Source organism: Hyaena hyaena, unplaced genomic scaffold (assembly GCF_003009895.1).
Source record: "Hyaena hyaena isolate Hyena2069 unplaced genomic scaffold, ASM300989v1 scaffold_240, whole genome shotgun sequence".
NCBI classification, from domain to species: domain Eukaryota; kingdom Metazoa; phylum Chordata; class Mammalia; order Carnivora; family Hyaenidae; genus Hyaena; species Hyaena hyaena.
In genome coordinates this window covers 1,786,698-1,800,671 of record NW_024080873.1, presented here as the reverse complement: position 1 = coordinate 1,800,671, position 13,974 = coordinate 1,786,698, and the positions used below count along the sequence as shown (strand labels likewise).

The window sequence follows — 13,974 nt, the reverse complement described above, 5'->3', positions numbered from 1 at the left end:
TGCCTCCCATTCATGAAATTTAAAGGTAGACAATGGCAATGAAAATCTGCTATAAACCTATAGGGCAGTTAAAATAATGAAAAAATTTAAAGAAAATCCCACATCGCAAATTCAGAAAAATCTGTCAAATAAATGGAAGAGATACACTGGCTTCTTCCATTTTTTATTTCTGTGGTTGCAAAAAACCAAGAAGAAAAAAACTGTCTCTCTGTGTTAATGAAGTCTACCTATTAAGACATCTTGTTTACATTAAATACTTTTAAACTATTAATTAATATGCCTTGAGAAAGGAAGGACAAGTCCACAAGTTCAAGTACTAGTTCCTTTAACAACTTCTGTCCAGATTGTCAAAGAGTGGTTTCCATTGGACTCAAACGTACTTCAGACTATTACTAAGTAAGCCTTATTTCTACTGCTATGCATTTCTACAGAATCAATTCGTACTGCTAATGTGGTTAGGAAAATAGTTTCTGCCATTGGCTGCAAAATGGAAACTATCCGTATAAACAATAAACTTCAGAAGTAAACGGCAACAGGGCGCTCATGACCGAGCGTTTCAGCAAAAGTGCAGATTGAATCAAGAAAGTAATTCTCCGGAAAAGATCATTATATACGTGAATACTCATCAGATATACACAATATTACCAGTTCTAATTATGACCTGCCATGAAATCTGTGAAATCATTCGCCATTTACTTTTATTTTTTGCCAGGAGGTAAAAAACGTTTCAAACCACTTGCTTCTCCCTGAAAAACTAATCGTTATTCTTTCCAATAGTAACTTCCAAGTGTTGTCAAAAATGTTTTGCTAAATTTGCATAAAGGCGAAAGGACTTTGCGTGCATCGGTGTCGCTACGGAGCCTAGACTTAGGCGGCAGGAGAGAACTGACGGAACAAACGATTTCCACATTCGGAGTCCCCGTCCCGAAATCTCGGCCGACGCAGCGACACGGAGTGAGGCCAAGGTCTCTCCCGGGGCGCTGCAGCCGGAAAAGGACTTCGGGAAGCGCCAGTCGGCGGGTCTCTATCTGGTCTCAGAGGCGCCCCTGGTCCTGCGTGAACATTTCAATTCTCACCCCGAGAAGGAAAACTTCTCATCCAGAGACGTGTGTCCCGTTCAGCATTCTTCTTCCAGGACTGAGGGACTCGGCGTCACTTTCCCCGTTTTTGAGAAACCCTAGAGGAGCAGCCGCCACCTGCCCCAGGCCAGGGCGATGAAGCTACACCACAGAGAGACTCCGAGCCCTGCAAGGAGCGTAGCAGAGCAGCGCCCTGGGCCCTTCCTTGACTCGCAGCTCCTTTTCAGCTGCGGAATCCGCGCAGCGCACGCGGAGGAGGGCGTCCAGCGGGGCTAGCCCGGGACCTCGCGACCCGCGGGGGTCGCGGCGGGAGGTGGGGGGAGGGGAGCCGTGACCGCGCGGCCTCAGCCCTCCCCGGGGGCGGGACACTAGCGCCGCCCCGCCCCCGCGGCCTCCCTTCTCCACCCCTCCCCCCACGCCCTTTTCCACCCACCCCCGCAGTAGGAAAGGGAGAGGGAGGGGGAAAAGCAAAGTGCTGTTCTGTGGAAAAGGGCGGAAGGAGGGGGAGAAAAAAAGAAAAGGGAACAGAAACATGGCCGTCAGCTGTCGGGGCGGCACTGCAGCCGGCAGCTCCTAGGCGACCCGCCGCCCGCACGGCCGGCCTCCAGACAGCCCAAGCGCCCGCGCGGGCTCGCGCTCCCGGCCGTTATCGCTGCATGCGGCGCCCCTCGAGACCGAGCCCGTCAGGCGGCGCAGGCGCAGATCGGGCCGTGGCGGCGGCGGCCGCGGGAGCGAGTCCCCCCGCCCGGCTGTGCCGAGGGCGCGCAGGCCGCGTAGCCGGCGCTTTCATGCCCCAGGAAGGGGCTGTGTTTGGGTGGCACTGAAGGTGGAGCAGGCGGCAGGTGAGTGTGCGGCGGAGGGCCTTTCGCGGACCAGCCCTGCGCGGCGCCTGCGCTCGGCCTCGCGCTCCGGGGTGAGAGGGCGCCGGACGGATAGCAGCTCCGAGGGTTGAGTTCCGATGGCCCGCCTGCGGGGGTAGCCAAGGAGGCGGAAAGTGGCTGGGGCTGGCATTCCCGGCCTAGTTTCTCCGCGGTTTCCGGGGGCGGGGAGTCCCCAGAGCCTGCGGGGTGTGATGATGGGGGAGAGGCCGCGCGGGGACTGGCCTCCCCGCGCCGCCCGTCCAGGCTCCAGAGAAGCACTCGCAGGACGCGAGGGGTCTGGGCCACGGGGACCTCCGGGGCGAAGGCCGTCTGGGAGGGGGCGGGGATTGGGGCACGGGGCGGGGAGCTAGGGCAGGGGTCTGGAGAAGGGTGGAGAGAGGGCGCGAGGGGAGACCTCGGGGCGCGGGCAGGTGTCGCAGGTGAATGAAGGCATTTCCTCCTCCACATTTACCGTGGCTGAACCTCGGCTGTTCGGAAGGCTGGTTCCATTAAACTCCGAGTGACTAAACACAAATAAAACCAACTAATGAGCCCCTAGTGCTGACTTGTGTAAAGAGCTGTAACTTTTCTACACTGAGGATGCTGTACTGTCTTTACTCTTTAGACGCTTCATGAACCTTTTCCCTCCCAAAGACCGTCTCATCTTAACAAATAAGGAATGACCCAGTTTTTAAGTAGTACCCCCCGCCCCATCCCATTATGTATGGGTTTTTTTTTTTTTTCCCCACACGGGAAAATTTAGAGCAGTTACCGAAGTCATTTGTGCAAATGTGAGGGTTAAGTCTCATCTCCAGTAATGAACTCTTGGCTGTGTGTGTGTGTATTTTTTTTTTTTTTTTTTTTTTTGGCCTAAGAGAGATTGCTAAACGTTGTAATCTGGGAATTTGATTTACTGAGATTGTTTAATTGTGTGCAAACTCGTGTTAAGTCGTTTTCCCTAGACTCCAGTTTACGTAGAGATAGATCTTCCCGTCCGGTTTGGAAGGTGAAGGGTATAGTATAAGATGGAGAAGAATTTTAGTGCTAAGACGCCAAGTTTTCAATAAGTATTTGCTTTGAGGCTATCGTGTGTATTAAGCTACCTGAAATGAAGAGCATTATTTATGATGATCTGTGTACACATAAGAGCAAAATCACTATCAAAAGGAAAACTTTATCTCTGAGCGTTAAAGAATGTCCCACGGTTCTTGATTAAAAAAAAAAAAAAAGCCCTGATATTTTATTTTCTGCCCTGCTATTTGTATTACTGTTAAAAAGTTGGTAAACTGTTTTGGTGTGAGACTGGGGACTCAGAAGTAAATTTCGATCATGTATTCATGATCTATCTGCCTCATATAGGCTTGCTTTGACTCGTTTTTCTAGTAATGGCAAACTCCTTCCACACTTTGCCCTGCATTGATATCTCCTGTGGCCATTTTGCAAGATAGTTGATTTTTTTGTATTACAGATTTTAGTGAACTGTTAATATGCCAATTGACTTTGGCCATGGTACCTCACTTGGTGTAATTACTGTTTTAGACTTGTTAATCTGGATAATAGAAAAGCGATGATGTTAGAAATGTTGAAGTTGTATCTTGGAGTAATTTACTCTTGCATAATTTGTAAATGAGAGCATTCTGTTGTTGAGAGTAAACATAGTATTTTGTAGTATAAACTTGAGTTTTCAAGCTGAAGAAATTGGCAGTAGAGCTGGTGTGTGGAGAGTGTTCTTAAAACACAAGTGTTTTAAATTACAAGGAACTGCACTGATGTGTAGGCTGTAAAAATTCACAGTGCTAGACTTAGGTTATTTGGTTGAGGTGCTCTCTATAAAGAAACATGTTAAGTATCTTCAATAAAAGCTAATTTGTAGCTATACCCAAGGGATATTTGCATGATAAAGATACATAAAGAGCAAAGGTATCTTTCAGTTGTGACCAGAACATCTCATATTTTTCTGGAGTTTCCCGCCAGGACAGTTACTGATTTTGCATTGGCTTTGCTTGCTGCTCCGTTTGAAAGTTAGGTTTCAGTCTTAGCCTTGTAGCTAATGTACAGGTGGTAAAGAAAAAGAAAGCTGCTGAGTCAGAGGCAGGTTGTCTCTAGTTGGTCTTTCTGATTTGCAGAAGGGAATTTCTGTTAGAATGTCAATTTCCAATATAGTATGCTTGCTGAAATTTGGTTAGTGAGAGCCACTAAGCTTTCCTAATACATGAATAAAAATGTTATCTTCTCTCAGCTGGTGCCATGAGTTTTCTCTGCCCTTGCAGATTGTCCATTTGACAGACTTCTAAGTAAATGGGATGCCTGGTTGGGATGGGAGATTCCTTTGTAAGGGTTAACAATTGGGGAAAATTTTACATAGGATAGCTGGTGTAAAAGTGTAGGTTTAGCATGAGATTGTAGGAAATTCCAAAATCAGATATTTTATTATTTGAAATTTAAAACAGTATTTTTTGGGCGAGAAATTAGGTAGTTTATAAACTTAAAACTTTTTCTACTTAGGGCAGCACATAATATGTATAAATAAGTGTAATAGAGCTTAATGTGCTGCTTGAAAACTTTTTATTGGAAAGGAATATAACGCGATTAAAGGAAATTCTAAAGGAAAAAATATTGATTCTCACGTATCTTATATTTTTCTGTATTCTTATTCTACTTGTATAATACATTAATCAGTAAAATATACTAATCCTGTCTATACTTGTGAATGAGTCTGTGGGTAATATTCATATAATTGTCTTTTTAAACATTGCACGTTTTTCTCGGGTGCTGCATATTACTGTTATCTTATGGTTTTGTAATAGTCGAAAGTTACTGTTTCACAGTGGATTTAACTATTTCTCTGTCTTTTAACATTTTAGTAATTCCACTTTATTGCTCTTAAAATGATGTGATAATGAAATCATTTTGCTAATATGGTCCAAACCAAATTACTTTTTAAAACTTTTGATGAAGTAAGCATTCTTTGAACTGTTTCATTAGTAGTGGATCATTAGGGCTCCTATAATATAGTATTTAATTGAAAACAGAATTAAAGGAAGATGAAAAGCTGTAGATGTGTATGTATGACTTGAATTCATTGAGTAGGTTTCAAAATATAAATTCACAATTCTCCCTATTACTGACTTACTACAAGTTTCTATGTCTACCAGTTTTACTTTTAAAACATAGTAAGTAATATTCTTATAGGAATTTTTTTTTTTTAAGTTTAGTAATTTATTTTGAGAGAGTGTGCAAGCATGCAAGTGGGGGAGGGGCAGAGGGGGAGAGAGAATCCTAAGCAGCTCCATGCTGTCAGTGTAGAGCCCTGACATGAGGCTTGGATCTGTGAACCACAACAACATGACCTGAGCCGAAATGAAGAGTTGGATGCTTATGTGACTGAGCCACCCAGGTGCCCTTCTTATAGGAATTCTTCATTTTTAAAGTAATATTGTGAAAAATAAATAAAAATAAAGAGTATTGTAGGACATAAATGTTTTTCAGTGTATCTTATTTCAACCAAACCTAATATTTACAAATCTAGATTTATAATCTTTTGACTTATAGAAGAGTAATTTTGTAGGATTTTAAGTCTTTGAAATATTTTAAGTGATTCCTTGAATCTAGTTTTTTATTGTGTACATGAAGTTCATATCTATCTTAATTTAGGGATGCTTAGATCCTAAAAGCATACATGTTATGAGTCTCTTTTTAATTATGGAAAAAAGAATCTATTAAATATGTACTGTGCTATCTGCTAGGGATAAAGATGAATAATAGTCTAAATATTGAAGGCTGAGGAGCACCTGGGTGGCTCAGTCGGTTAAGCATCAGACTTCAGCGTAGGTCATGACCTCGCCTTTGTGTTTTAGTCCTGTGTTGGACTCTCTGTTGACAGCTCAGAGCCTGGAGCCTGCTTTGGATTCTCTCTCTCTCTCTCTCTCTCTCTCTCTCTGTCTCTCTCTCTGCCCCTCCCCTGCTCACAGTCTGCCTTTCTTTCTCTCTCAAAAATAAACATTAAAAAAATTTTTTTAAATAATAAAGGCCAGTAAGATAAACAGTCTTATAAATATATACCATAGCTACAACATACCATATCCAGAATAGAGCAAACTTCTCTATAGGAGAAGAGGGAAGTCCCTAAACTGAAGGCCCTAAACTGTGTTGAAGATGGTAAATTTACATAGAAGGAGACATTTGATTTAAAACTCAAAGAATGATATGAAAAGGTACAGAGTAATGAAAACATGGTGGATTTTATTAAAATACAAGTAATGTAGTGTGAGAGCACAGGTAGTTTTGGAGGGAAGTGGGGCGTAAGCTGCAGGGGAGAGCAGGGGCTGTCATGAAGGGTCATAAAAGTCAAATAAGAAATGGAGACTATACCTTGTGGGGAACAGGAAACTAATGATTTTAGGCTGTTAAATATGTTTGGCTGAATTGTGTGAAGGATGGATTTGGGAAAGCAGCTTGAGTGAGGCTGCAGGTTCGTTAGTCAGATCTTGAGGGCATCCAGGTGAGAACTGAGAACAGCAGATGGTAGGGATGGAAGACAGTGAATAAATTGAGAACTATTATGTGACATCTACATCTCCCTGTGGCTTGGAAGCCTTGTCTCCAGGCATATCTTCTCCTTGTCCAGTGTGGCCCTGCCACGCCAGCCAACTGTTAGGTTCTTTCTCTTAGAGCCCTTGTATTCCATTTACATGTTTTTCTGAACCAGCTTTCCTGATCACGCTGTTTAGGGAGAAAAGTTACTATCATACCATCCAGTTATTTTACTCTGTAGAGTTTCTTTTCTTTCCTTCCTTCATATTTGTTCCCCTTACTAGTTTGGAGGTTATATATGATCTGACTCCTTTTTATTTTTTGTAAGTGTGGGTCTATTTCTAGTCTCCTTTTCTGTTCTCTTGGCTTATATATATATATATATATATATATATATATTTTAATGTTTATTTATTTTGCGAGAGACAGCATGTACATGCCAGCAGGGGAGGGGCAGACACGGAGAGAGAATCCTAAGGAGGCTCTGCACTGGCAGCACAGAGTCCAGTGCAAGGCTTGATCACAGGAACCTGGAGATCATGACCTGAGCTATAATCAAGAGTCAGTCGCTCAATAGGGGCGCCTGGGTGGCTTAGTCGGTTATGCGTCCGACTTTCTCTTGGGTCATGATCTCGCGGTTCGTGGGTTCGAGCCCCGCGTCGGGCTCTGTGCTGACTGCCAGCTCAGAGCCTGGAGCCTGTTTCAGTCTGTGACTCCCTCTCTCTCTGACCCTCCCCTGCTCACGCTGTCTCTCTCTCTCTCTCCTAGAAATAAATAAAACATAAAAAAAAAAAAATTTTAAAAAAAGAGTCAGTCGCTCAATTGACTGAGCTTACCCAGGTGCCCCTCTTGATCTATATTTTTTTTATTTTATTTCATTTTTTATATTTTGAGACAGAGAGACAGAGCAGGAGCAAGGGAGGGGCAGAGAGGGAGGGAGAAACAGAACCTGAAGCAGGCTCTAGGCTCTGAGCTGTCAGCACAGAGCCTGACGTGGGGCTCGAACCCACGAACCACAAGATCATGACCTGAGCTGAAGCCGGACGCTCAACCGACAGAGCCACCCAGGCGTCCCACTTGATTTATATTCTTATACTAATAATATATTATCCTTATTTCTTTATAGCAAGCCTTACAGTCAGGTAGCATATGTCCTTCAACATTGTCTTTTTTTTCAACATTGCTTTGGTTATTTTAGATCTTTTGCATTTTCATATAAACTATAGACTAAGCTTGTCAGTGTTTACAAAAAGCCTGATGAGGAGAATTGACATCTTAATAATACTGAGACTTCTGATACTTTCACATGGCATATCGCTATTTATTTAGGTTTCTTTAGTTTTTTCTGCAATTTTTTTAGTAATTTTCCTTTTATAGGTTTTGTATATATTTTGTTCAGCGTATCCCGAAGTATTTAATGTTTTTTGATACTTTCCATTGCCAGTGCTACTGTATTTTAAGATTCCTTTTCCTCAACTTTTTGTTGATATTGTAAAAGATACGATTGATTCTCTTGTGTATTCTGTTATCTTACTAAATCCACTTTTTAGTTCTAGTAGCTTTCAAGTAGATTCCTCAGGATTTTCTTCATATACAGTCATGTCTGCAAAGAAAGCCATTTTTGCTTCTTCCTTTCCAATCCGTATGTGCATTTTGTTTCTTCTTGTCTTATTGCCACTGTTAGATCACTGATGTTCACTAGAAATATAATGTAATTTAGAATTTCGAGTAGCTCCATGGTAAGAAGCAACAATAAGTCAGTCATTAAATGTAATACATTTTTTATTCCATTATCTCTAACATATTATTCGCATGTGCAGTACTTTCCCCAGCACTGTCATAACAAATTACCACAAACCATGTGGTTTAACACAACAGAAATTTATTCTAAGTCAGTTCTGGAAACTGGAGGTCTGAATTCAAGGTGTTGGCAGGCACTTGCTCCCCTGAAGGCTCTAGGAAAGATTCTTTCCTTGCCTCGTATTTCTGGTGGTTGCAGGCAATCCTTAGATACAAGGCTGTTTAGAGTTTCTGTGTCTTCTTATGCCCATTTTGGCAATTTGTGTCTTAAAAATTTTGACCATTTCAAATCAGTTATCGAATATATTGGTGTGAAAGTATTTATAATATTTCCTTCTTATCTTTTTAACGTCTAACAATACACCTTCTTTCATTCTTCATATTAGTAATTTGCTTTTTTCTTGATTTAGAGTTACTGATTTTTGTATTGCTATTGCTTGTCCATTTCCAGTTTTATTGATTTCTGCTCTTTTTATTTCTTTTTGTCTACTTTTGGTTAATTTGTTTTTCTTTTTTAGCTTCTTAAGGTGGACACTTACGTCACTGATTTAAAAACTTTCTTCTTTCCTGGGGCACCTGGGTGGCTCAGTTGGTTAAGTGGCTGACCCTTGGTTTTGGCTCAGGTCATGATCTCATGGTTTGTGAGTTTAAGCCCTGCATCTGGCTCTGTGCTGACAGCGAGGAACCTGCTTGGGGTTCTCTCTTTCCTTCTCTCTCTGCCCCTCCTTTGCTTGCATGCTTGTGTGTGTCTGTCTCTCAAAAATCACTAAACTTTAAATAAATAAATAAAAACTTCTTTTCTAAGTGCTAAAAGCTATAAATTTCCCTTTAATCACTACTTTAGCTTCATTTTACAAGTTAATTTCTCTTATTCCTTTGAATTAATTTTTTTGAAAATTTTTAAATGTTTTAAATTAAAATTTTTTGAAATTTTTTTTACTGTTTGTTTATTTTTGAGAGAAAGTCAGAAAGCAAGCAGAGGAGGGGCAGAGAGAAAGGCTCCAGATGCTGAGCTGTTAGCACAGCTGTTAGCTGTTAGCCTGATGTGCAGCTCGAACCTACAAACTATGAGATCATAATTTGAGCTGAAGTTGGATGCTTAACTGTCTGAGTCACCCAGGTACCTCTACTTTTTTTTTTTTAATTTTAGAGAGAGAGCATGAGTAGGGGAGAGAGGCAGGGGTGGGGGAATGGAGAGAGATTGAGAGAGATTGAGAGAGAGAGAGAGAAAGAATCCCAAGCAGGCTCAATGCTCAGCACAGAGCCCAACTTAGGGCTCCATCCCATGACCTGAACTGAAATCAAGTGTTGGATGCTCAATGGACTGAGCAATCCAGGCACCACAATATCTGTTATTTTCATTCAGCTCAGAATATTTTCTAATATCTCTTGTAATTTTTTTTTCTTTGACTGATGGATTATTTGGAAGAGTGTCTTTTAATTTCTGAGCACTTAATGGAATTTTATAAGATGTCTTCCTATTACTGATTCCAAATTTAATTCCACTGTGGTCAGAGAACATGTTGTGTATGATTTATATTTTTTAAAATTTATCCAGGCTTCTTTTATGGGCCAGCATTTTATTTATCTGGGTGAATGTTCTGTGTGCACTTGAAAAGAATGGTATTTTGCTGTTGTTGGGTGGACTGTTTTATAAATATCATTTATGTCTAGTTGATAGTGTTCTTCAGATATTATGTATTCTTGCTGATTTTCTGTATACTTGTTCTGTGAATTACTAAGTGAGTGTTGGACTCTCTTTAATTGCGGATCTGTTTATTTCTCCTTTCAATTCTGTCAGTTTACACATGAAAAGATGCTCAGCATCACTCATCATCAGGGAAATAAAAATCAGAACTACATTGAGATACAACCTCACACCTGTCAGAATGGTTAAAATTAACAACACAGGAAACAACAGATATTGGTGAGGATGTGGAGAAAGGGGAACCCTCTTATATTGTTTGTGGGAATGCAAACTGGTGCAGCCACGCTGGAAAATAGTATGGATGTTCCTCAAAAAGTTAAAAATAGAACTGCCTTGTGACCCAGCAATTGCACTAGTAGGTATCTGTCCAAAGGATACAAAAATATTGATTCAGAGGGGCACATACACCCTGATGTTTATAGCAGTGTTACAAAAAGCCAAATTATGGAAAGAAACCAAATGTCCATTGCCTGATGAATGGATAAAGAATGTGTGGTGTGTGTACATATATACATACAATGAAATATTACTCCACCATCAAAAAGAATGAAATCTTGCCATTTGCAATGACATTGATGGAGTTAGAGTTATTATGCTAAGTGAAATAAATTAGAGAAAGACAAATATCATATGATTTCACTAATATGTGGAATTTTTTTTAATGGTTATTTTTGAGAGAGAGTGCAAGCAGGATGGGGCAGAGAGAGAGAGAGGGAAACACAGAATCTGAAGCAGGCTCTAGGCTCTGAGCTGTCAACACAGAGCCTGATGTGGGGCTCAGATTCACAAACCTTGAGATCACGACCTAAGCCAAAGTTAGACATTTAACCGGCTGAGCCATCCAGACACCCCTCATATGAGGAATTTAAGAAACAAAATAAGTAAACATAGGGGAAAGGAAAAATAAAAGGGAGGCAAACCATAAGAGACTCTTCCTAACCATAGAGAGTAAACTAAGGATTGCTGGAGGGGACGTGGGGGGTGGGGGGATGGGCTAAATGGGTGATGGGTATTAAGGAGGGCACTTGTTGTGAAGAAGACTGGGTGTGATATGTAAATGATGAATCACTAAATTCTGTTCTTGAAACTGTTACACTATTATATTAACTAAAATTTAAATAAAAACTTAGAATATTAGAAGCAAATAATTTTGTTAGTTTGTACTCTAAATACTTTGGTGCTCCCTTTTTAGATGTATATTCCTTTGGGCTTGTAGACTTGACAAATCTTTTGTTATTATTATGAGGTTTTGTTGTTATTGTTATTATGAGTTATTAACTCCTCTGTTTCTCTTTATCCTTGTTCTGAAGTCTTCCTTAGCCTGTTGTTAACATGGCCATGCAGGCTTTTTTTTTTTTTTTACACACATGTTAAATGTTTTTGCATCCTTGTACATTTAAAAAAATAGACTTTATTTTTAGAAGAGTTTTAGATTTACAGAAAAATTGAGAAGGTAGTACAGAGCTTCCTCTGTACCCTGGATTCAGTTTCTACTGTTATTAACATCTTATTAATTAGTATGGTACATTCATCACAATTAGTGAAACTATGTTAATACGTTGTTATTAACTAAAGTCTACAGTTTATTCAGATTTCCTTAGTATTTTTTTAAATGTTTATTTTTGAGAGAGAGAGCATGAACATGAGTGGGGGAGGGGCACAGAGGGAGAGACAGAATCCCAAGCAGGCTCTTTGTGTCAGCTCAGAGCCCCACATGGAGCTTGATCTCATGTATCATGAGATCATGACCTGAGCCAAAATTAAGAGTCAGATGCTTAACTGACAGAACCACCCAGGCATCCCAGGATTTCTTTAGTTTTTACCTAATGTCCTTTTTTTTGTTCCAGGATGTCATTTAGACACCACACCATTACATTGAGTTGTCATGTCTCCTTAAGCTACTTTTGGGTGTAACAGTTTCTTAGACTTGCTCTTGATGACCATGACAGTTTAGAGGTGTACTGATCAGGCATTTTTTAGGATGTTCCTTTATGAGAATTTTTCTGATGTTTTTCTTAGGATCAGACTGGGTTTATGAGTTTTTGTGATGAAGATTGATCACAGAGGTAAAGTGCCATTTTCATCATCTATTAAGGATGCCTATTATCAACATAATTTATGATTTTGATGTTGATCTTGATTGCCTGGCCAAAGTAGTGTCTACCATGTTTCTCTTTTTCTACTGTAAAGATAGTCCCCTCTTTTCCCTTTCCATTTTGTACTGTTTGGAAGGAAGTCTCTAAGTTAACCTTACACTTAGGGATTAGGGAGTAATACTCCTTGAGAGCAGAGCATCTCTGTTTTTCTTAATTTCTTAATTTATTCATATCATTAATTTATATCAATATGGACCTAGGAATATTTATTTTATACTTTTGGTTTTAATACAGTACTATTTGCTCCAGTTGTTCTAGCTATTCTTGGCTATTGGGAATATTTTATGGGCTCCTGTGCTCCTTTGACATAAACTCATCAGTGTGGGGTTTTTTGATTTTTTTTTGAGCACTTACTTTCTGGCACTAAAAAGTGCTCCAGGCTCATTTTGTTTATTTTCTGTCCTAGTCCCAGAATCAGCCATTTCTTCAAGACATATTGGTTCTTTTGATTGGAGAATGGTATTATAAACCAAGATCTTGGGTGCTAGGTATACTGATTGCAGTTGGGGTATCATTGGTTCTAGGCCTTCTCAGCTGATTGAGCAAGGAAATATCCTGGTATATACTAACCTGTTATATACATATTAAGGTAAACAGGAGTTCATACTGAATCTCCAATTTTAATCCATTACTACATGGATCATCATAGTTTCCTTCCCTTACTTATTTGTAAAGTCCTGTTTGGACTGTGAGAAACCTGGCTCCCACTATCATTTATTTATATAATTGTTCAATTCCATTACACATATATAGCAGTATTAGGTTGTTATACCACTGTGGGAAACAGTTTTATCAACTAGAATGCCTATTTGTTCCTTTTGTTCCTTTTGCCTTTAGCTTTACAGACTCCACTCATTTCTAAAGTTACTTTAGTCAGCATCTTTTCCCTCCAGACCCCTTCAGTGAGGTTGTTGTATACATTTGTAATACAGTTGTATTCTCTTGACTTACACCACATTGTTTAAGGGGATCCCCTGACCTCCTTAATGGTTTTAAATATTTTTGTCATTAAAGTTCATTTTCTGTGCTTTAAAGTTTTATGAATTTTGACAAATACATTGTATCATTTATCCACCATTATACTGTCCTACTGAATAGTTTCATCTCCATAAAAATCCCCTGTACTTCTAAAGTCTAGACGAGTCCCCTGACACTCTGCCCCTACTTCATTGTACTCTCTAAAAAATAAACAAACACTTAAAAGAAAAAGACTTAATTTGGCAAAATTCACATAACATAAAATTCACCATTTACCTGGGTGGAGGATGGGCAAAATTGAATGGGCAAAATGGGCCCAACCCCATTTGGGTCACCCCCAAATGGGTGAAAACCCAGTTTCATGTGGGGGGTTGGTGAAAGGTACACAGCATAGGGAATACAGTCCAGGGGTATTGTAATAGCATTGTATGGTGACAGATGGTAGGTATACTTGAGGTGAGCATAGCATAATGCAAAGACTTGTGGAATTGTTATGTTGTGTACCTGAAACTAATGTAACATTGTTATGTTGTTACATAGTGTCAACTGTAATTTTTTAAAAAATAGCAAAAAAGTCACCATTTTAATGATTTAAGAATGTACAATTCAGTGTCATTTAGTACATTCATAATGCTGTACAACTCTTATTACCACTGTCTAGTTCCAGAAGTTTTCATCACCCCCAGAGGAAATTCCTTTCCCTTTAAGAAGTCACGCCCCATGCTCCTCCACCCCCAGACCCTGGCAACCAGTAGACAGCTAGCTTTTTCTATGGTTTTGCCTATTCTGGATATTTCATATAAATAGAATTATACAATATGTGACTTTTTTTAAATTGAGGCAAAATTGACATATAATAT

General features: G+C 40.1%; 1 protein-coding gene across 2 annotated transcripts in view; it reads left to right on the top strand.

The window, feature by feature from the left end:
• The first annotated feature begins 1,581 nt into the window (after positions 1-1,581).
• The window catches only part of DENND4C (DENN domain containing 4C), a 126,815-nt gene continuing 114,422 nt past the window's right edge, over positions 1,582-13,974 (top strand). For both annotated transcript variants that reach the window (XM_039244422.1, XM_039244421.1), the window contains exon 1: positions 1,582-1,921. The gene's annotated coding sequence lies outside the window, so the exon portion shown is untranslated. The remainder of the gene's footprint in view (positions 1,922-13,974) is intronic.